This window comes from Amia ocellicauda, unplaced genomic scaffold, assembly GCF_036373705.1.
Source record: "Amia ocellicauda isolate fAmiCal2 unplaced genomic scaffold, fAmiCal2.hap1 HAP1_SCAFFOLD_58, whole genome shotgun sequence".
Classification (NCBI taxonomy): domain Eukaryota; kingdom Metazoa; phylum Chordata; class Actinopteri; order Amiiformes; family Amiidae; genus Amia; species Amia ocellicauda.
In genome coordinates this window covers 169,300-193,853 of record NW_027102988.1, presented here as the reverse complement: position 1 = coordinate 193,853, position 24,554 = coordinate 169,300, and the positions used below count along the sequence as shown (strand labels likewise).

Genomic DNA, 24,554 nt, shown 5'->3' with positions numbered 1-24,554 from the left:
TTTGCTGAACTGATATTTTTCCCTCCATTTTTCTTTTTTTATTTGCTGGAAGTTCCCTCAACACCCGTCAGCCTTTAAGAGACATCATGCAGCCAGGCCTCTCGGCTTGTGGCTACACCGTCCTGGACGCACCCCGTCTCGTCAGATCTCGGAAGCTAAACGGGGCATGGCCTAGTCAGTACTTGGATGGGAGATCTCCTAGAAATACCAGGTGCTGCAAGCTTCTTACGTCTCCTGGGTAACTTCATCGTAGCTCTTAATACTCTCTTTCTGTCTGGAGGAGATATAATTGAAGAATTGTACACGTTCCCGGCTACTTTCAACACCCTTTCCTGCACTGTTATTTTTCCCTCCATTTTTTAATTTTTTTATTTTTTATTTTTTGCTGGAAATTCCGTCAATACCCGCCAGCCTTTAAGAGACATCATGCAGCCAGGCATCTCGGCTTGCGGCCACACCGTCCTGAACGTGCCCGATCTCGTCAGACCTTGGAAACTAAACGGGCCAGGGCCTGGTTAGTACTTGGATGGGTGACCTCCAGGAAATACCAGGTGATGCAAGCTTTTTACGTCTCCTGGGTAACTTCATCGTAGCTCTTAATACTCTTTATCTGTCTGGAGGAGATATAATTGAAGTATTGTACACTTTGTCTTAGGGATAGTCTGGCTAGCAGTGACTGAGTGGTTGACAGACGACAAGCAATGGAATGTACGTGCTCTGTGATGTCATAGCAGTCAGCTGAGAGAGGCTCGTGATGTCATCGCTGAGCTGTCTGTCTGTCTGTCTGTCTGTCTGTCTGTCTCTCTCTCTCTCTTTCTCTCTCTCTCTCTCTCTCTCTCTTCCTCTCAATTCAATTCATTTGTATTGTCAAAGCAATTGGACATACATACATACATATATATATATATATATATACATACATACATACATACATCCATACATGCTAGAAAGTCATTACAATGTTATCTTAAAGGCTAACTAAGCAGAACATATATCATTTTAGAACAGAGTTCATAGGTCAACACATGGTTTTAGGGAACAGGCACGTAGGTCATACCGTTTGACAATGTCTCCAAGGTTCTCATCGTAAATAACAAACAGAAATCAAACTATCTTCTGGGCTGACCTTCTAGCTTGACCGTATCTTTCTTAAGTATACAAGAGAGAAAAACAGGTGTAAGAAAATAATTTCTAATTTTCCTTCTACACATATATACATACATACATACATATGTAGCGTTATGTTGGGTGTATTTGGATAAGAGCATTTGGGCTCTGAGCTGAAGCACTGATCTAAAGAAGACCTCTCCCCCCCCAAAGTTATCAGATTTCCTTAGCTCATCAGCTTGGAACTGGTTTGCATCAAAGTGACAGTTTTGGGGAGGATGGCACCGAGAAGAGGCCAAATAGTTTGGAATTCTGCTATGAGATGTCTGGAGAAAGGGGCCTGTAGGTGATAAAAACTCTTTGAAGTGGATGAGAGCCGAAATCCCGACATAGAGCTACGAACCCAGGCCAACCGGCATTTCCAAAAGATGGCATGGATTGACATCAGTCATAAATAAAGCCTCCCTCCAATAGGACACTGGGGGCTGAAACCGAAATCCAATCTCAAGAACTCAGGGACCAATCACCTACTGATCTGACAGACTATAAGGAACAGCGGACAGTCTTTCTCTCTCTCTCTCTCTCACCTGAACCAGAAACTCGCTGCCACAGCTCAACCTGTAGCTCTGTTGCCAGAACCGGAATCAGAAACCAACCAAGTCTTTGCCGGCAACAGAAGAGTTAAACTGGGAGAAGGAGATTGAGCGAAGAATTATTTTAAAGGACTTTATTAAATAAATAACTTCACAGACCCACCTGATCAGTGGAGTTTTACAGCTGGACAATTGACTAAGTCGACTGAATACGAAAGTGTCAGTCACTTAAATAGCTATTTGAGTCTTAAGAAACTTGACCCTTGGAACAAACAGGGCCCTGCTTTCCTCAAAGACTTCGTCTTCAAGTAACTACGGTGGAACCATGCTTACAAAGAAGATTTTGTGCACAACCTTGGAGCCTTCAAACCAATGGAAAATCTGTTTGGAAAAGACTCTACATTCGCGAAACCCCAACTTCCAGGTGCATCGACTGAGTGGAAGTTCTTGGACAAAGCCGAACCGGACTGCCTTTGTTCCAAACCACATGGACCTCGTGCCGTGTGCTGTTATCTGAGCCCGAAGCCAGAGAGGCCTCTCTGCGACGAAGTTCACATAAGTTTAACAGTTTGGAGTTTGTGATTCATGACATTTGAGAAATCAATTAGAAATGTTAATCTGTGATTCATAACTCTAGAATGTGTAATATCATTTAGTTTTCTTAAATATAAATGTGAGTTGCATTAAACTGTTTTGTTGATAATTTTAGAAATAAAATCTGTCAACGCCGAGAAATATCTTCTCATTCCTGTTTAACTGTTTAGTCTGAAATTGACACAAGTTAATAGACATTAGATTATTGGTGGCCCTGCCTATCCTTAATCATTGAATAATAATCAGTTAAGGGAAATTGTGGTAACAAATAGGATCTTTCTCGGCACCTAAACGTAAATGAGACTGATATATATATAACGAGAAGTTACCTGACATAAATACTAACCTGCGTAGTTATTTAATGTCTGACTAATAATACTAACGAGAGACTCACCTTCGTCTTACTAACCGGTATTGTAGTCAATGTGTTTATAACCTTTTTTGATTAACGATTTGTTAAACGGAATGTACGTGCTCTGTGATGTCATAGCAGTAAGCTGAGAGAGGCTCGTCATGTCATCGCTGAGCTGGCTGGCTGGCTCTCTGTGTGTGTGTGTGTGTGTGTGTGTGTGTGTGTCTCTCTCTGTCTGTCTGTATGTCTGTCTGTCTGTCTCTCTCTCTCTTACTCTCTCTCTCTCCCTCTCAATTCAATTCATTTGTATTGTCAAAGCAATTGGACATGCATACATACATACATACATATATATGGAAAATAAACAATATGTGTACATCTCTTTCTGCATTAGTGGTGCCCTCACAGATGTGCAAGTTACATGACAGACAGACAGACAGACACACACACACTTTCACACACAGACAGACAGACACAGACACACACAGACACACACACACATACTTTGACAGACAGACAGACAGACACACGCATATTATGGGTCTTTGTTGGGTAGTGAAATGGGTAGCATCAGTCGCAGTGTGGGTAATGTCAGGGAGCCAATCATAGTCCCCGTTATTTGCATATCATGGCGCAAAGCATTCTGGGAAAAGCAACTAAACACGTTTAGTCATGTATTTGTCCATAGTTTACACATGAGATGAAAGAGACAGTATGACGTGTTGAGCACCTAGGATTCCTCATGTGTATGTGAGGGGCAGAGGAACCGGATCCCAAGTGTGCGTCCCAGGTGCTATAGGTTTCAAAGCATGCAGGGGATTAGGCACCCCACCCTGACACGTATATAAGATTGGATAGGGAGATATAAATAGCAATGGGGAGACTCTTGTACTTGGTGTGGCTCTATCCATATAGTGGGGCCAGCAGGTGCAGCAATAGAAGCTCAGCCTGGGGAGACTGGATTTAGCATTTCCTCTCCATTTTGATAACTATCCATAATCATTTCTGCAAAATACTTCTATGATACCTATGTATGTTTTTTACTTGTACTATATTATACTATCAAGTATCAGTGTACACATACAATGTGACCTGTTACATTAATACAGAGGCCACGGAAGGCCAGATCACTAATAGCCACTGTCCCCTGATATTACACTTTTTTACAATCACTTTGGCACTCATTTCAGAACCTTGATGTCATTTTTCAAAACTCTAGACACTAAACTCACACCCGATGATCAAAATGCACATTTTTCAAAACTCTAACACTTTTTTACAATTGCTTGGATACAATACACATCAACCTCAGATAATTTGTTCATTGAACTAAAATGACACAACTTAACATCAAAGTATTACCATTTCAAAATGCAATTCACACATTACATCTGAGATCACTGTCTATTCATTTCATTACAAAGATTTAACTATCAATTGATACAGCTGCTCAAAATGATAAGTGACTGTTGCATTACTCTTAATGCATAATTTTATGGAAACTGACAAACAATATTCCATGTTTCGATCATGAAAGTTTCAGGATAATGAGATCCATTGACATCAATAAACGAGGAGCATGAACCAGTTGGACTACATTATCTATGGATGTAATATTTCATCATCATTCATCATCATGTAGCACTTTTCCACACCATGTTTGCAGTGTGGAAGGAAAGTTAGAAATTTTTTCTCTAATACCTGTTTTTCTCTCTTGTATACTTAAGAAAGATAAGGTCAAGCTAGAAGGTCAGGCCAGAAGGTAGTTTGATTTCTGTTTGTTATTTACGATGAGAATCTTGGAGACAATGTCAAACAGTATGATTGAAGTGCCTGCTCCCTAATCCATGTGTTGATCTATGAACTCTGTCCTATAATGATATAAATTCTGCTTAGCTAACTTTTAAGATAACATAGTAATGACTTTCTGATTATAACCAGCTCTTTGATTTTTGTGTATAAAAGCTCTGACTGTTAAAATGAAGGCAGAGCGACTTTGGGATCTACTTGAGTCACTGTTCCTCTCCACGCTGCGTGTATTAAAGGCATTGCAACTAACGCTCCAACCTGGTTGAAGATGATTGTTCTTCCACATCAGATTTGACATTACTGTATGTATGCAGGCCCTTGTAATTGCTTTTCCAATACTGCCAACTGGTTATTGATGATTGATTTCACATTGTGGTACGAGTATCGAGTGAAATGAGTGCTATCCACCCCAGCAACACAGTGATAACATGGAGCCGGCAAGTCATCCAGGTCACAATAGAGGTCAAGCAGTGGGAGGAGGAAGACGTGGTGGTCAAAGGAATGGAAGGGGACATGCACCCCTTCTGAGAGGTGGTCGTGGGCCTCGTCATAGAGGAGGGCTTAGGCCTCACCAGAGAGGCAGCCATGGGCCTCATTTGAGAGGTGTTGGGGGAACGTGGTAGAGGACAAGGCCACGGACCAGACAGCGGCAGCAACAGCAAATAGTGTCCAGTGAAATAGTTGTAGAGCATGTTGTAAATCATGGCATGACCATGACTGAGGCAGCTACAATGATTCAATCAAACCTCAGAATCAACTCAGGATCAACTGTGGCCTCAATCATCAGAAATGTCCGTACTGAGAAGCGGCAAGTCTTCAGCATGCACTAAACATTAGGCTACTCTCAATTGTCAAATGACTGTATACTGCATACCAATGTGTAGCACAGAGTATAGTGTGCCTTTTGAAAGAAATGCAGACAGAGTGAAGCAGCTGATGACTGAGTATGTTCAGGTATGTTCAGTTTCAAGATGCCTCTTGTGAAAAATGGTTGTGAGAACCTGAACCTGAACACAGGGCTGATGGAAATTCAGAAGTACAGTAATCAATCCTTTGTTTTACACTAAGCCAGGTGAGGAACACTGCAGTTGACATTTTACTGTAGTTTTGTTCTTTTTTGTAGCTAATTATTGTTGCATGGCTTCAAAGAAACCTATGGTGTGATTTGATTGTATTGCATCAATACATTTCAGATTTTGTTCAATGATTCCACTGTGTCTGTAGTATTCTCTCTACTAGTCCTTTTACAGTGATGTATTTATGTGTAGTACCATAATGAAACATGTATCACATATTTTGTACTACAATATTTAATGATTGTACGAACAACTACACAGTGAAACTATCGGTATCTTCTGTGTGGGTGATCTAAATAAATGTTACTATGGTATTTCATGATAAATGAATTATTTGAACCAACAAGTCTGCAAGTGCAAGGTTTCTTTAAAGATATGAATGCACAATGCAATGTTTTGAACATTGGACAGCCTGTGTTACAAGTGATGACCGTTTTGAGTTTTGTGTCTAGAGTTTTGAAAAATGACATCAAGGTTCTGAAATGAGTGACAAAGTGATTGTAAAAAACTGTATATTCATCCTATTTAATGTGCTCTTTTAAAATGTACTTTTCTTTTTTATGTTGCCATTTCTGTTCTACCAATGTTTCAGTTGTTAGCCAAAGATTGACAGAGTACATCTCATACACACAGGCCAGACAGCAAGGATTACTTTTTGAAATTCAATTACAAATGCTGCATGAACTCATCAATACGATTAGAGCTCCTGAAAGCAATATAACTAACTCACTCTACAGCATCTCATTAGCAGTGAAAAGAAACCAAGAAAGTTGGGACAGTCGACTGTTTACCACTATGTAACATCACCTTTTCTTTTAATAACACTTATTAAGCACTTGGGCACTGAAGACACCACTTGGTTAAGTTTAGCAAGCGGGATTTTCCCCCATTCATCCATTATGCATTTCCTCAGCTGCGCAACTGCACAGGGCCTTCGTTGTCTTAATTTGCACTTCATAGTGCGCCACACATTCTCAATTCGGAGACAGGTCAGGACTGCAGGCAGGCCATGCTAGCACCCGCACTCTCTGCCTACGCAACCATGCGCTTGTAATCTGGGCAGAATGTGGTTTGGCGTTATCCTGCTGAAAAATGCAGGGACGTCCCTGGAAAAGACGATGTCTGGATGGCAGCATATGTTGCTCCAAAATGTGTACATCTCTTTCTGCAAAAATGGTGCCCTCACAGATGTGCGAGTTACATGACAGACAGACACTCATACACACTGTCACACCCACACACACACACACACTTTCACAGACAGACACACGCACACACACTCACTTTCACACAGAGACAGACACAAACACAGAGACAGACACACACACACTCACTTTCACACAGAGACACACAAACACATACACTTTCACACAGACACACACACACATACATACATACATACATATATAAGGAAAAGAAACAATACATTTAAAAATCACAAAAAGATGTAATAAAGTACAGAAAATCTAAATGTAATAAAATGTGATCTTTAATACACACAAATATGTATGGCTGGTCGGATGCGTCTTGGACTCGGGTTCCTCTTCATTACGTATAATGCTTTTGCCTTTTGCTATAGCTTTCCGTGGAGGGGATCGTGGGTGAGTTTGTACCATTCTTGGGAGGCTCTGCCTTGTTGGGGCGGAGCTGTGATCCAGGTGAACAGCAGATCGGACATAGGTGGGCATGTGGGCGGAGGAGGAAGGCCGGTCAAGCAAATAAGCTTGCTAAGGTACGCAGCAGCAGCAAGCAGCCCCACCATCCAGTCAGCCAGCCAGTCTGGCTGGCAGTGACTGAGTGGTTGACAGACGGCAAGCAACGGAATGTACGTGCTCTGTGATGTCATAGGAGTCACCTGAGAGAGATGTTTGTGATGTCATCGCTGAGCTGGCTGGCTCTGTGTGTCTTGCTGGCTGTGTGTGTGTGTGTGAGAGAGAGAGAGACTTTTTGACTTTTATCAGACTTCATTGCCTGTTTGCAACACGCAATAATTCATACAAAAGAAAATAAATAAATAAATAAAAAATAGTGTTCCCCTTTGTTTGTCTCCCCCCAACAAGCATTAACTCCGCCACTGATCTGTACACTTTTAAAGAAAGCAACCCAATACACACAACAAAACAACCATCAAATACTAAACCCTATAAATGAATTACATAATAAAAACCAACTCCCCGTCATACAATTCACAAAGGGCATCATTAATACACCAGACCTGTTCAAAACTCTCCAAATCATTCATCAGCCTGTAATAGTTAAACTCTAGTCTGACTCTGCACTTGACCAGCATGGCAAACACTCTCACTGCATCCTCACTGCCCTCCCCACACACTCTGTTCTTCCTAGTCTTATAGACGGCCATTTTAGCCTGGCCCAGCAAGAAGTTTACCAGCTGGTCCACATGTTTGGTCCTTCTGGTGTATCGCGCCCCTAAAATAAAAACCTTTGTGTTAAAAATCAGGTTAAGATCAGTAAAAAGACGAGTTAAAAGACTAAAAATGGGTGACAACCGAGAGCAAGTGCTGAAACAGTGAAACACGGTCTCTCTCTGAGCACAGAATGGGCAGGCGTCGGACACAGCAGGGTTAAGAACAGTAATAAAAGAATTGACAGCAATAATGGTGTGTAACACCCTCCACTGCAGATTGCCAGCTCTCTTATTGAGGGGGGCTTGTACAGGCTTCTCCAGGCGGGCGCAGTGTCTTCCCCCAGCCCCAGCCTGTAAAGTAATTTTAGGAATCACAAAGAAACAGTTGAAAGTGCTAAATAAGTATTTTGATGCACCATATTAATTTAGGAAATTTACATGTTGTTTTTCATCAGCTTCTGTATCTGATGGCTCCACATCACTGGCTGGATTGACAGCAACGACACTCTAAAAAAAGAAATGTTAAGTTTGAGCATTCAGGACTTGTTTTGAAGATCCTGAATATCACTGGTCCACAATTTATCTGTGAAACTATGGGTTAATCTCCATATACAAAATACTTTTCACACACACTTTAAATTTACAACTAAATTTACATGTTGATGTCTTTCGTCAGCTTCTGTATTTGATGGCTCAATATAACTGGTTGCATTAACAGCAACGGCACACTACAAGAAAATAACATTATATTTAAACATTCAGGACTGGTTTAGCATCACCTCGAATATCCCTAGCCCTTGAGGTCGATTGTTATTGTGGTCTTCAAGACCAGTGCTTCTCAACCTTAGTCCTGGAGGAGGCCCACTGTCTGCTGATTTTCATTACAACAACATTGTAGGTTATATCAGTGACTGTGGTCCTAAAGTACCCCTATGCCTGCTGTTTTTTTTCCAGTTGAGCTCTTAATTACCTAATTGGCTTAACTGAAGCCATTTAACCCTTTTCCCAGGTCTTTGGTTGTTGATGAGTTACAAAGAGCTGGATTGTGGCCCGCCATGACTGGAAGTGAAGAACACTCACTCTAGGCCTTTAACTTAATGTTCATATGTAAGGGCCTATCCATCTGATTTGTTTTTGCACATTTATTAACAGAAAAATTGATGGTACGTGAAATCATCTGAGCTGAAAAATATAATGTTCCACCAATAATAAAATAAATGTATTAATTAAAATTATAGAGATAATAGAATGTTCACAGATTATTAGTTCAGAAAACAAAATATTTTTTTATATCTTAAATAGAATTAACACTCAAATCAGTTGTAGGGTAAACAAGGTCTATTTTTTGGATTGATTTTATAATTATACATGTATGGCTGCATGAAGCTTACCTGAGAATCTGATATTTTAGTAACTTTGTTGCTTCTTGTTGGGTAGTCCACGTTTGCCGCCGTTCTTTTTCTGTAAATGTAAATCAAAAGGCAATAATTACATACTGTAATTAAAATACAAAAAGTATAAACATTGTATTATTATTTTTTTATCCTGTTTCTCCATCTCGATGCTGTTCTTTTTGGAATTGCATATCTAGGTTTACTTAAATACTGTTTATAAGATTGTAAACTCATCATCCAAATTTCTTCATTTGCCAAACTTTATGTAGTGCGCTTGCAGTTTCAGAAGAAGAAAAAAAACTGTAACAGATGGGATATGTAGTACTTTATACTCGAGTGGTCTATGCGATTACACCCTGTTGGTGTTATTAAGAACGCCAAGTACCAGAATGCAGAGCGGGACTGTTTTTTGTGCCGTGACTTGTCGGGGGAAAAACGCGCAGAAAAAACGGACGAGAAGGTGAAGGTAGTATGGCGGTGATGCACGCGTTGGTGAAGTGGGAAAGCGGGGTCGACAAAGACTCTTACAGCGTGATTCCCACTGCTTGCTTTCGCAATTTTGATTTATTCAGCATTGCTGATGATGACGAAGAGACGACTCGAAACTTCAGAGCAGAGTGGAGAGACACGAACAAACCTCCAAAAGGTGGATGGCCTGTCCATGAAGCGCAGATCATTATGACTGGTAACAATGTTTATTTAAAAAAAAAAAACATTAAAGTCTTTACATGCTATTTGATATATACAATCACAGTATATTTGAAATGAATGTTTAAGTTATTAATGTGTTGTACTTCTAACATACTCTCATAACATGGTAGGTGGTGGTGAGGGCGCTAAAAACTCGTCATACTTGACTGGCATTTGTAAGAACGATTTATTGTGTGTTGTGTTTTACAATAAAATCCCCCAAATCACAAAATAAATTAAACCAGATATAATTTAACTTCAGTTTTGATTCAGTGTTGGCTGTTCATCTTAATTTGTATGGTCAAAGCACAGTATTTTTATGACAAATAAATATAATCCCCAAATATCTGTGGACATAATGCAGGGTTTTATTTATTTTATTTTTATTTTAGGAAAAGAAGGCGAACTAAGAAGAAAACTTAATGACCTAACAAAAATGCCCTGTCCTAAAATGAAGAGAGTACCTAAACCAAACAAAAAACTTCAAATTTCAGATGATAGTGACCTTGATGAACCACAGTTACCGGTGAGATAATTACTGCAAATATTAAATAAATGTATTGCAGGATTGTTTTTTTTTAATCATATTCATATATATATATATATTTTCATTTTAAACTCTTTTCCTCTCTGAATACAGCACAAAATAAGAAAGAAAACCGATGGAGCTTCAAGAATTAGATCCCGTCATATTCTACAGACATTTAAAGAGTCCAGTGAAGTTGAGCTACAGCAAAACGTTAAGCAGCTCGAAAAGGAAAACACAAGACTTAAAAATGAAAACCAATGTCTTCGAAACCGTATGGTTGATGGTAAGTTTTTTTATTTATAGCAAATAATTCCTTACCTTGATAAATGTTATTCTTCAGTAATTTAGATTCCAGAGTAATGTATTATAGTTGATCATACTGAAGTAATCTAGAACCACAATACAGACTCTTAATGTGCACTGTCTAATAGTTTAATAATACTGATTATTAAATAAAGTTTTTCAACATAACTTCATAATCCTACATTAATGACTATATGCATTACATTAGACCTGGAAATTCTTGTATTTTATCTTTTTTATTTTTTTTGTAGCTAATGTTAATGACCCACAAAAAGGTCAGTTTGCCAATAACATAGAGCAAGTCTCTCAAGTATAATTGCAGGCATTGATGGTTTTGTTTTCACTTTGCATTAAATATATTACTAGAAATGATTATCATTTAATACTAAGGTTTTTTTCTCCAGAGATTCCAGACCTTTTGGACAATCTGAAAAAAATTGTAACAAAAGCCACATTTATCAGCAATGAAGACAAAAGTGTGTCACCATCAAGTGGTTCTGACAGCCCCACAGCAAATTGTTCTGAATCTGACAAAGAATCACCAAAACAGGTATAACACTCTTGGTCTACAATATTACAAAGACAAGGTAAAAATATATATATTGAAAACAAATATTGGTTGTAAACAATCTAATGATGCTACATTATCAGTTATATTCATAGTTATAGTTGATAATAAGAATGTAATTGAATTATGGGTGTCACAGATTCACTGACTTTATTATGTCTGTAAATTAATAAACTTAGAATTGAGACATACTGTGGTCTTTAATAACACATTTCTGTAACAAAATCACAGCCTTACTGATAATGTATTCCACTTAACATAATATAAGAATAGTTTGGGGATAAACTTGTTTTTTATTTACCATTGTCTTTTAGGTGGAAATATTCCCAGGCACTGGATTTTACATTGACAAACTGTCCTGGATCCTTGCAGAGAGGTGCAGCACGAATACGTCATATGCAAGAACCCTGACGGTTGCTGTCTTTGACTTTCCAACATTACTAAAGAGCAATCTTCGTGGTGGTGGCAGCAAGAGAGATCCAACTTCGGAGACATTAAGATCCTCATTGATGTTATTGAGGATCATATACAGCTGCCTTCGGAAGGACACGACGTGTTTCAGTTGCGGGGCTTTGCAGCCCAGCGGGACCCTCTTAATGCCGGACATCAGCTGCCCGAGCCGGTGCGGATGAACGGAGGGACGTTAGACAGCGTTACCTTCCGGGCAGGAGCAGCGAGCGGCAACACCGGGGTGAAAGTGTCGTCTAACACTGTGCCATTAGCCACTAGCTGATTGAGCAGATCAGTGGTTTTTAAGAAGATAACAATGGCAGCAGACTTGATATTTTCACACCCTGCTACCTCCCCAACCGCTAACACACACTGCTCTAGGGGGCAGAACTGCACCGGAGCGATCTTGACTCCATGGCGTCGGGTCAGTTTTTCAAAAGACGCATTCAGGGGGTCCGACCCCCCGACCCGGGAAGAACTACCGGTACTCCCCCCTCCCCTCCCCTGTTCCCCCACAATAAGAAAAGCACTGAAAACAGAAGACAAAATAAACAAACTGAAAAAAGTAAAGCAACAAAAAAACGCAGCCAAAGGACAGAGCTCTCAGCAGCACTCCCGCTCACTGCAGACCCCTCCCACACACTCCCAGCTGAGAGAGAGAGAGAGAGAGAGAGAGAGAGAGAGAGTTAGTGTCTGTCTGTCTCTCTCTCTCTGTAGATGCATCATAGGGAACATATGTAACAATCTCTCTTTTTGTTTACCAAAAATGAGAATGAACGTATTTCAAGTGGGTGTTGCCTTGGTTGGAAACGTTTTAAGATTATTTATGAAGTGTAAAGTGGATTTGTCTCAGTTCTCCGTAGTTTTCAATGTATGTGCCATTCAGTAGCGTTCATGTTACAGATGTGCCCTATGCAGTGGTAGGGTCAATAAAATGTCAGTAAAACTTTATTTTAGCAATTATGGAGGGGAAGAACTGCAAATAGAGGGTCCCCACTAATTATCTAACTTACCAACAACGTTTCAAATTAGGTCTTGCGAAGCTGCCAAATAATGCTGTATAATCGTATGTGTCTTCATACACCGGCTGCTATAGTCTGATAGCTTTGATTATATATATATATATATTTTCTCGTGAACCACAAATGCTATTTGCTTGATTTTTACAGAGTATGTTATAAATACCATTCTTATGAAGCCTGACAAATTGTATGCTGTAATTATGAATATTTTCAAATCATTTGTTTGTTTTTCCTAACATGTTACAAATGTTCCCTATGTGAAAGATGCATTATATCTTAATAACGTCTAAACAATTAAAGATATACAGATTATTATTTTTGGTAAAGTTATAATACATTGCTATTAACTATGTGTGTCAGTAAAAGTTTAAAAAATCCTAATAATTTTTTATTGATCCTGCAAAATAGGTGTTTAGGGAACATTTGTAACATTAGGGTTACGATTTGCCATAGACGCGGAATGAGTTTGATTGTGATGTTAAATGGGGTTTAAAGAGAGTCGCCTCGGTGCTGATTACTATTGCTGTGTTTCTCCACTTCTACTCCATGCTTGGGAACGCCCACATCCAGTGACGTCAAAACCGGTGGAAAAGCGGGCCGGTTCAAAAAAGATCAGCTGGATCCCAGGCCGAGCAGCAGCTCCGGCTCCAGCACCGGCACCATGTCGCTGGAAAAGCGCTAAGTGAGCTCACAGTGAGCTCAGTGTAATGTCTGCTCTGGTGAGCTCACAGTGTGACCTAGTCGTGAGTTCACGTCTTCACTGGGTAGTCCTTGACAACTTAATTGACTCAAATCTTGGGCTTAATTGGTCAAAATGACCATTGGTTGAAGGTACTCAGGGACTGATGTGTAGAGAGACTTATTAAACCTGCAGGATTGTGGTTTTCCCAGATCAGAATTAACCAGATCACCACAAAGGAACATGGTAGGTGCTATTGCAACACAGATTACACAAATACATTGAAATCCAAGTTTGCAGTGGTCCTTGGGCCATTGTGTGGTGATCCAGATCACTTCAGCAGGAATTTTGCAGTGGTCTGGACTACAACTCTCTCTCTCTCTCTCTCTCTCTCTCTCTCTCTCTCTCTCTCTCTCTCTCTCTCTCTCTCTCAATTCAGTGCATTTGAATTGTCAAAGCAATTGGACATGCATACATACATACATACATATACACTCACCTAAAGGATTATTAGGAACACCTGTTCAATTTCTCATTAATGCAATTATCTAACCAACCAATCACATGGCAGTTGCTTCAATGCATTTAGGGGTGTGGTCCTGGTCAAGACAATCTCCTGAACTCCAAACTGAATGTCTGAATGGGAATGAAAGGTGATTTAAGCAATTTTGAGCGTGGCATGGTTGTTGGTGCCAGACGGGCCGGTCTGAGTATTTCACAATCTGCTCAGTTACTGGGATTTTCACGCACAACCATTTCTAGGGTTTACAAAGAATGGTGTGAAAAGGGAAAATCATCCAGTATGCGGCAGTCCTGTGGGCGAAAATGCCTTGTTGATGCTAGAGCTCAGAGGAGAATGGGCCGACTCGATTCAAGCTGATAGAAGAGCAACTTTGACTGAAATAACCACTCGCTACAACCGAGGTATGCAGCAAAGCATTTGTGATGCCACAACACGTACAACCTTGAGGCGGATGGGCTACAACAGCAGAAGACCCCACTGGGTACCACTCATCTCCACTACAAATAGGAAAAAGAGGCTACAATTTGCACAAGCTCACCAAAATTGGACAGTTGAAGACTGGAAAAATGTTGCCTGGTCTGATGAGTCTCGATTTCAGAGTCAGAATTTGGCATAAACAGAATGAGAACATGGATCCATCATGCCTTGTTACCACTGTGCAGGCTGGTGGTGGTGGTGTAATGGTGTGGGGGATGTTTTCTTGGCACACTTTAGGCCCCTTAGTGCCAATTGGGCATCGTTTAAATGCCACGGCCCGTTGTTTCTGACCATGTCCATCCCTTTATGACCACCATGTACCCATCCTCTGATGGCTACTTCCAGCAGGATAATGCACCATGTCACAAAGGTCGAATCATTTCAAATTGGTTTCTTGAACATGACAATGAGTTCACTGTACTAAACTGGCCCCCACAGTCACCAGATCTCAACCCAATAGAGCATCTTTGGGATGGGGTGTGTAGCGTTATGTTGGGTGTATTTGGATAAGAGTATTTGGGCTCTGAGCTGAAGCACGGATCTAAAGAAGACCTCTCCCCCCCAAAGTTATCAGATTTCCTTTGCTCATCAGCTTGGAACTGGTTTGCATCAAAGTGACAGTTTTGGGGAGGATGGCACCGAGAAGAGGCCAAATAGTTTGTTATTCTGCTATGAGATGTCTGGAGAAAGGGGCCTGTGGTTGATAAAAACTCTTTGAAGTGGATGAGAGCCGAAATCCCGACATAGAGTTACGAACCCAGGCCAACCGGCATTTCCAAAAGATGGCATGGATTGACATCAGTCATAAATCAAGCCCCCCTCCAATAGGACACTGGGGGCTGAAACCGAAATCCAATCTCAAGAACTCAGGAACCAATCACCTATTGATCTGACAGACTATAAAGGACAAACACGGCCTTTCTTTCTCTCTCTCTCTCACCTGAACCAGTAACTCGCTGCCACAGCTCAACCTGTAGCTCTGTTGCCCGAACCGGAACCAGAAACCAACCAAGTCTTTGCCGGCAACAGAAGAGTTAAACTGGGAGAAGGAGATTGAGCCGTACAAAGAATTCTTTTAAAGGACTTTATTAAATAAAGAACTTTACAGACTGCGCTGCCCGCCTGTGCCCACCTGATCAGTGGAGTTTTACAGCTGGACAAATGACTAAGTCGACTGAATACGAAAGTGTCAGTCATTTAAATAGCTATTTGAGTTTTAAGAAACTTGACCCTTGGAACAAACAGGGCCCTGCTTTCCTCAAAGACTTTGTCTTCAAGTAACTACGGTGGAACCCTGCTTACAAAGAAGATTTTGTGCAAAACCTTGGAGCCTTCGAACCAGTGGAAAATCTGTTTGGAAACGACTCTACTTTCGCGAAACCCCAACTTCCAGGTGCATCGACTGAGTGGAAGTTCTTGGACAAAGCCGAACCGGACTGCCTTTGTTCCAAACCACACGGACCTCGTGCCGTGTGCTGTTATCTGAGCCCGAAGCCAGAGAGGCCTCTCTGCGACGAAGTTCAGATAAGTTTAACAGTTTGGAGTTCATGATTCATGACATTTGAGAAATCAATTAGAAATGTTAATCTGTGATTCATAACTCTAGAATGTGTAATATCATTTAGTTTTCTTAAATATAAATGTGTGTTGCATTCAACTGTTTTGTTGATAATTTTAGAAATAAAATCTGTCAACGCCGAGAAATATCTTCTCATTCCTGTTTAACTGTTTAGTCTGAAATTGACACAAGTTAATAGACACCAGATTATAGGTGGCCCTGCCTATCCTTAATCATTGAATAATAATCAGTTAAGGGAAATTGTGGTAACAAGTAATGATAGGATCTTTCTCTCCACCTAAACGTTAATGAGACTGATATATATATAACGAGAAGTTACCTGACATAAATACTAACCTGCGTAGTTATTTAATGTCTGACTAATAATACTAACAAGAGACTCACCTTCATGTTACTAACTGGTATTGTAGTCAATGTGTTTATAACCTCTTTTGTTTAACGATTTGTGTTATCATATGCGATCCCATGGTCTTTGATTTGGTCACGGAAGTGATTTGTCTTTGATTTGTTGATATAGAGTTGAATTTTAATTAGTTTTTCCCTTTTGTATAATTAGTGTAGTGCTACATTTAGTCTTTGTTTTGAATAAATTTGACAATTTATATCTTTGGAATTGGTGTCTGCGTCCAATTATTACAGAAATTGAGTTCTACAAGATTCCAGGATTCGTGATAAGGTGATACTATAAATTCACTTCTTTAATTGAAATTTATAAGTGTACCTTACGCTACAGGTGGAACGGGAGCTTCGTGCCCTGGATGTGCATCCCACAAATCTCCATCAACTGCAAGATGCTATCCTATCAATATGGACCAACATTTCTAAAGAATGCTTTCAGCACCTTGTTGAATCAATGCCATGTAGAATTAAGGCAGTTCTGAAGGCGAAAGGGGGTCAAACACAGTATTAGTATGGTGTTCCTAATAATCCTTTAGGTGAGTGTATATGGAAAAGGAACAATATGTGTACATCTCTGCATATGGTGCCCTAACAGATGTGCAAGTTACATGACAGACAGACACTCACACACACTTTCAAAGACAGACAGGCAGACAGAAACTCACACACACTTTCACACACTCACTTTCACAGACAGACAGACACAGACACAGACACACTCACTTTCACACAGAGACAGGCACATTTTCACACAGAGACAGACACACAAACACACACAAACAGACACAGACACACATACTTTGACAGACAGACAGACAGACACACGCATATTATGGGTCTTTGTTGGGTAGTGAAATGGGTAGCATCAGTCGCAGTGTGGGTAATGTCAGGGAGCCAATCATAGTCCCCGTTATTTGCATATTGTGGCGCAAAGCATTCTGGGAAAAGCAACTTAACACGTTTAGTCATGTATTTGTCCATAGTTTACACATGAGATGAAAGAGACAGTATGACGTATTGAGCACCTGGGATTCCTCATGTGTATGTGAGGGGCAGAGGAACCGGATCCCAAGTGTGCGTCCCAGGTGCTATAGGTTTCAAAGCATGCAGGGGAATAGGCACCCCACCCTGACACCTATAGAAGACTGGATAGGGAGATATAAATAGCAATGGGGAGACTCTTGTACTTGGTGTGGCTCTATCCATATAGTGGGGCCAGCAGGTGCAGCAATAGAAGCTCAGCCTGGGGAGACTGGATTTAGCATTTCCTCTCCATTTTGATAACTATCCATAATCATTTCTGCAAAATACTTCTATGATACCTATGTATGTTTTTTACTTATACTATATTATACTATCAAGTATCAGTGTACACATACAATGTGACCTGTTACATTAATACAGAGGCCACGGAAGGCCAGATCACTAATAGCCACTGTCCCCTGATATTACACTTTTTTACAATCACTTTGGCACTCATTTCAGAACCTTGATGTCATTTTTCAAAACTCTAGACACTAAACTCACACCCGATGAACAAAATGCACATTTTTCAAAACTCTAACACTTTTTTACAATTGCTTGGATACAATACACATCAACCTCAGATCATTTGTTCATTGAACTAAAATGACACAACTTAACATCAAAGTATTACCATTTCAAAATGCAATTCACACATTACATCTGAGATCACTGTCTATTCATTTCATTACAAAGATCTAACTATCAATTGATACAGCTGCTCAAAATGATAAGTGACTGTTGCATTACTCTTAATGCATAATTTTATGGAAACTGACAAACAATATTCCATGTTTCGATCATGAAAGTTTCAGGATAATGAGATCCATTGACACCAATAACCGAGGAGCATGGTTTCTTAGGGTTACCATAGACTTGACTGTGTCTTCTTGTTTGTGAAGGAACAGGACTGTGTTTTCCTGTCTGGGTTCCCGCAGGCTTAAGTGTGTTTGTAAACTGCAGCGTAGGTTTGACCTACTATTAGAAAAAAAAAAAAAAAGGAGTGCTAATTAATTGTTCAATATTTGATACGCCGGTGATAATATAAAATATCGTGTTTATAGTTTATAGAAGTTTATAGTGTTTATGGTAAATGAAGAAAAGTCATTAAGTTATATACAAGTTCTATAAATGCAAACATTGAAAAGCATGTTTGTTGTTATTCCTATATAGGATTTAGTATTATTTGTGTTTTCTTGTTTTTTGCTATGTTTTCTCCCCTGTCGTTTATTGTTATTTTGCGGGCTTGCACGCCTTGGTTGTTGTGTACAAAACGATACATAGAAAATGGGAAAACGTGTTACTGTGTGGGAACAGCTCTAGTAAGATGGGCGACCCGCCACTTAAAGGTACACATGTAAGGTACATGTATGATAACTATGGAGTGAAGCGGTGCGTTTGACTGGACAATAGGTGACAGAAAATTAAGGTTTCCAGAAGATGGGACTTTTGATTCAGATAGACTTTAGCACCTAAAAACGGTTTTGCAAAATAGGAATACAAAGCATTAAGAAATGAGAAACCAAAGCTAGCTATCTTAAAACATTTGTTAGAGAAAAGAAAGAAAAGACAACAGGCATAATTCAATCTGAATGGCCCGAAGACAAATTAAAAATATATATATATATATGTTTTTCAGTATAAATGACAGTCCTCAAGATACTGAAGGAAAATTACTAGATAAGTAATAAATAAGGGTAGTTTGAGACACTGCAGGTCAATATAACATGCCAACCAAAACCATGGTATCTGAATTTACTATGGATATAAATTAATATGTGTCTCTTTGTATGTTTGTACGTTTTCAGTTTGCGCAAGGTAAATGTCCATATTTTGACTTTTTCATGTACTGTATAGTCCAGAATATGACTAAGAGAGTCATAAGTCACAAATAGTTACAGAATGATAGCTAAAAAACGCCAGTTAAATATGTTGTAATAACAGACCTACAAGAAAGTCAGCATTTAACTGTACACAGAATGCTATTGCAAACAGAAATAATAATACAAAATTAAGTTATTTAAATAGGTCTTACGAATACAGAAGTTAAAAGTAACATCTTAGAAATGGAATTAGAGCCAAATTTAGAAATAGGAATCCGAGGCAACCACAAACATTCGGTGAAGGTTTCTTACATATTGATAAATAGATAACCAGATACTCCAGGAAATTAACGATGTGCTCATTTGGAAGCTATGAGTTCCACAATGAAGAGTTTTTAAATCCCTAGAAATAGATCCCTAAATACAATGTGTAGGTAAGAAATTAACTATTGATCAGTTCAATCTGGATTCGGGAACAGTTCTTCTGAACCTGTACTGGTGTAGATTGGACTTCAATAGGAGGAAGTGTCACAATAAAGACATGAGCCGCGCAGGAGGACAGTCTTAGTGCCCACGCAGGTTCTTAGTTGGGGAAATCATTGACTGGACACATTTTTTGAAAATGTGCTTTCCTGAAGTACCTGGACATCATTATTGAGATCAATGAAAAGGCTTATTTTCCAAAGATTAAATACATTCATTAACTACAATAATGTAGTGAAATGTATATAAATAGTAATAATACAAATCGATCAAATATAACTTGCATTTTCTTGTAAGAAATTAGGAATAGGAGAAAGAACAGCTGTTGGGATGCAGTGCGATGTTATCCAAAATTGAAAGCGGTTGAGAAAGGAGAGTTTGTTCTGTGTGAGACAAATGTACTGCCACGAGAGACTCTGATGGTGATTGACTGGAATATGAGGGAAAATAATGAAGTTACTACAGGTATAACTAAAGGTGTAACATAACTAATTTAATGAAACATAGTCATGGCAAGTTATAAAACTGTTTGGAAATAGTCCTTTCACAAACAGAAATACCCTATCAATTAGGAAGAGGGGGGCAGGGGGCAAGGGCCGTATGTGCTCCTCTGCTCCCCCTGTTCGCCTGAGCAGACAAGCAGCCTGAGATGAGAGAGAGAGAGAGAGAGAGAGAGAGAGAGAGAGAGAGAGAGAGAGAGAAGTCAGAGACAAGGCAGAGACTGTAAGTACGTGTAAGGGTTCATAACTTATTACAAACAGAGCAAGAGTGTAATGAATGGTAATTTACACTGCTTGTATTAATAATGATAATAATATTGATGTTGATACAGACGAATACATCACATACTAGATGACAACCGCATAAAACTAATAATAATGAAAATAGGAATAATAGGAGTATGGAAATAATTTCAAATTATGGTTTATTGGTAAAAAATGAATTGAGAAACAAAGATTAATAACTGCCATCATTTACCCAACTACTATTAACTATGGTGTTGAAGGAGCTGCTGTAATAGTTATTGTAATGTTCTCAGGTATTTAAGTTAGATAAAAGGACAAAGATAAGCACATTGTTTTGAAACTTTGACAACTCCACACAAAAAGAGTATCTACACTAGGAAGTAAAGCTGATTCAATAAACACAGGAGATATGATGCTGCTGACGACAGCTGAGTGCTGTACTGAAATAATTTGATAAATGAGATAAATTGGAATCAAGATTATTATTATTTTGAATTTTCCCTTTACTAGAAACCTTATAGATTGTGCGAATGTCAACTAATGTGATAGAGATGCCTTTTATAAGGACGATCTCTGATGTTGTGTGAACCACACATTGTGTCTTCAGACTGATTTATTCCACATGGCAGATATGCATATTATGAATCGTGTCCTGAAGGAACCGATGTCTGACCCATATGGAGAAGATGCTGGTGTTCTTGTTGAGACACAGTAGGCCGAGGGCGCGGCTTTAAAGACAGCCTCACAGCAACTTGAACAGACCAATGCTGAGGTCCACTACGCTGAAGTGATGCTTGACTCAGTGGAGAAATAAGTTAAAATACTATAATTAAAGGTTTTCCAGATTATAGGAATCTACAATATATTGTGAAACTGCTCAGATGACGTCCGCAGTAGCACATATTCTTCTATTGATAGTTTAATTTATAATGTACTATTAGTGGAGATGTCACATTATTCAAATGAATAGAATGACAGCCATGAAGTCAGAATCAGTCCATTGCCCTTCACTTAAGATTTGTACAATGTATAATGTTTATAAATCAAAACGCAACAAATATATGTACAATACAGTTTACAAACTGAATTTGTAAAAAAGAATGTTTTGCTGACTTTTGTATTCTCTTTGAAGCAACAAAATGTATGTGTTATGTATGTCGTAACTAGGGTTTGACTTTTATGACCTGGGGCTGGATGAAATTTAATTTGAGATGCACTTTAAAAGCTCCAGGAAATTGCAACTGGCCACTGCACCTTCCATAAGAGAGCTCAAACATTTGCTAATGCATTGGTTGCCTCACAGGCACTCTTTCCCTGGTTTGCCCATGTGGCGCATGGTGTTGGCCACACGGGCAAAGGGGGGATGTGTGCATCAGTCTTTTAAATTGGTTTGCCCCAGGTTTTATAGTAACAGCTTAGCAATATTGTAGAACTTGCCACATTTGTCAAGCTCATAATCCTGCAATATGCAAATAGATTGTGTTCAAAAGCTTAAATGTTGTGGATATGAATATATACTTGTAATAATATATAGGTGTTCTAAATGGGTTGAAGCCTATCCCGTAGGAAGGCTGAAGTAGTAAAAGTAGCAAAAATACAGTTAAGGGATGTTATATGTAGATTTCGCATTCCAGGGAAATTTCCAGTGATAGGAACACTCACTTCACTGGGACAATAGTGCAGGAACTATGCAAAGCCCTGCGAGGTAAACAACATTTTCACTGCCCCATCAGGCTCAGTCAGCTGGAGCAGTGGAGAAACAAAATGGGATATTAAAGAATAAGCTGTCTAATATATGCAAACAAACAGGACTCAAACGTCCAGATCCCCTTCCTATAGTCCTAATGACAATGAAATCGTCAGCAAATTGAGAAAAACAGGTCTTTCTCCGTGTGAGATTATTATGGGATGACTTATGAGACTCTCCATCACTCCTCCATTGTCTGTAAGGGAAATGGACATCCACTTGATGGATGATGCTATGTTGTCTTTTTGTATGGGACTAACACGTGCTTTCGAAGCTGTCCATTCACAGATGAAAGCTGCCCAGACTGAACCATCCCAGCAGGTTTACCACCCCTTCCAGCAAGGTGACTGTGTATATCAAAGCACACAAGAGAAAGTCCTCCCAACAGCCCAGGTGGACAGGGCCCTACCAGGTGCTCCTGACCACCCACACAGCTGTAAAGTGCCTAGGAACGACGACATGGATCCACTCCTCACACTGCATACTTGCCAATCGAGGCGATCAGCACAACCCTGGTGGAGAACAGAGGGATAAAGGAATTGTTCTTCCACATCAGATTTGACATTACTGTATGTATGCAGGCCCTTGTAATTGCTTTTCCAATACTGCCAACTGGTTATTGATGATTGATTTCACATTGTGGTACGAGTATCGAGTGAAATGCGTGCTATCCACCTCAACAACACAGCGATAACATGGAGCCGGCAGGTGATCCAGGTCACAATAGAGGTCAAGCAGTGGGAGGAGGAAGACGTGGTGGTCAAAGGTGTAGCGTAAGGTACACTTATAAAATTCAATTAAAGAAGTGAATTTATAGTATCACCTTATCACGGATCCTGGAATCTTGTAGAACTCAATTTCTGTAATAATTGGACGCAGACACCAATTCCAAAGATATAAATTGTCAAATTTATTCAAAAACAAAGACTAAATGTAGCACTGCACTAATTATACAAAAGGGAAAAACTAATTAAAATTCAACTCTAGATCAACAAATCAAAGACAAATCACTTCCGTGACCAAATCAAAGACCATGGGATCGCATATGATAACACACAAATCATTAAACAAAAAAGGTTATAAACACATTGACTACAATACCGGTTAGTAAGACGAAGGTGAGTCTCTCATTAGTATTGTTAGTCAGACATTCAATAACTACGCAGGTTAGTATTTATGTCAGGTAACTTCTCGTTATATATATATCAGTCTCATTAACGTTTAGGTGGAGAGAAAGATCCTATCATTACTTGTTACCACAATTTCCCTTAACTGATTATTATTCAATGATTAAGGATAGGCAGGGCCACCTATAATCTGGTGTCTATTAACTTGTGTCAATTTCAGACTAAACAGTTAAACAGGAATGAGAAGATATTTCTCGGCGTTGACAGATTTTATTTCTAAAATTATCAACAAAACAGTTGAATGCAACACACATTTATATTTAAGAAAACTAAATGATATTACACATTCTAGAGTTATGAATCACAGATTAACATTTCTAATTGATTTCTCAAATGTCATGAATCACAAACTCCAAACTGTTAAACTTATGTGAACTTCGTCACAGAGAGGCCTCTCTGGCTTCGGGCTCAGATAACAGCACACGGCACGAGGTCCGTGTGGTTTGGAACAAAGGCAGTCCGGTTCGGCTTTGTCCAAGAACTTCCACTCAGTCGATGCACCTGGAAGTTGGGGTTTCGCGAATGTAGAGTCTTTTCCAAACAGATTTTCCACTGGTTTGAAGGCTCCAAGGTTGTGCACAAAATCTTCTTTGTAAGCAGGGTTCCACCGTAGTTACTTGAAGACAAAGTCTTTGAGGAAAGCAGGGCCCTGTTCGTTCCAAGGGTCAAGTTTCTTAAGACTCAAATAGCTATTTAAATGACTTTCGTATTCAGTCGACTTAGTCAATTGTCCAGCTGGATGGCTGGGCACAGGCGGGCAGCGCAGTCTGTAAAGTTCTTTATTTAATAAAGTCCTTTAAAAGAATTCTTCGTACGGCTCAATCTCCTTCTCCCAGTTTAACCCTTCTGTTGCTGGTAAAGACTTAGTTGGTTTCTGGTTCCGGTTCTGGCAACAGAGATACAAGTTGAGCTGTGGCAGCGAGTTACTGGTTTAGGTGAGAGAGAGAGAGAGATGCCAAGCGTTACCCTTTATACGCCTGTCAGATCAATAGGTGATTGGTTCTTTAGTTTGTGAGATTGGATTTCGGCTTCA

At 39.5% G+C, this 24,554-nt stretch overlaps 1 non-coding gene and 2 pseudogenes across 1 annotated transcript; all 3 read left to right on the top strand.

Annotated features, from left to right (window-relative positions):
- Positions 1 to 104: 104 nt before the first annotated feature.
- LOC136738762 (uncharacterized) lies at positions 105 to 223 on the top strand (annotated as a pseudogene).
- A 221-nt stretch (positions 224 to 444) lies between these two features.
- On the top strand, positions 445 to 563 carry LOC136738648 (uncharacterized; annotated as a pseudogene).
- Positions 564 to 7,060: 6,497 nt separating this feature from the next.
- LOC136738814 (U5 spliceosomal RNA) lies at positions 7,061 to 7,175 on the top strand. The gene has a single exon (XR_010812708.1). It is a non-coding gene; the product is annotated as a U5 spliceosomal RNA (small nuclear RNA).
- The last annotated feature ends 17,379 nt before the right edge of the window (positions 7,176 to 24,554 follow it).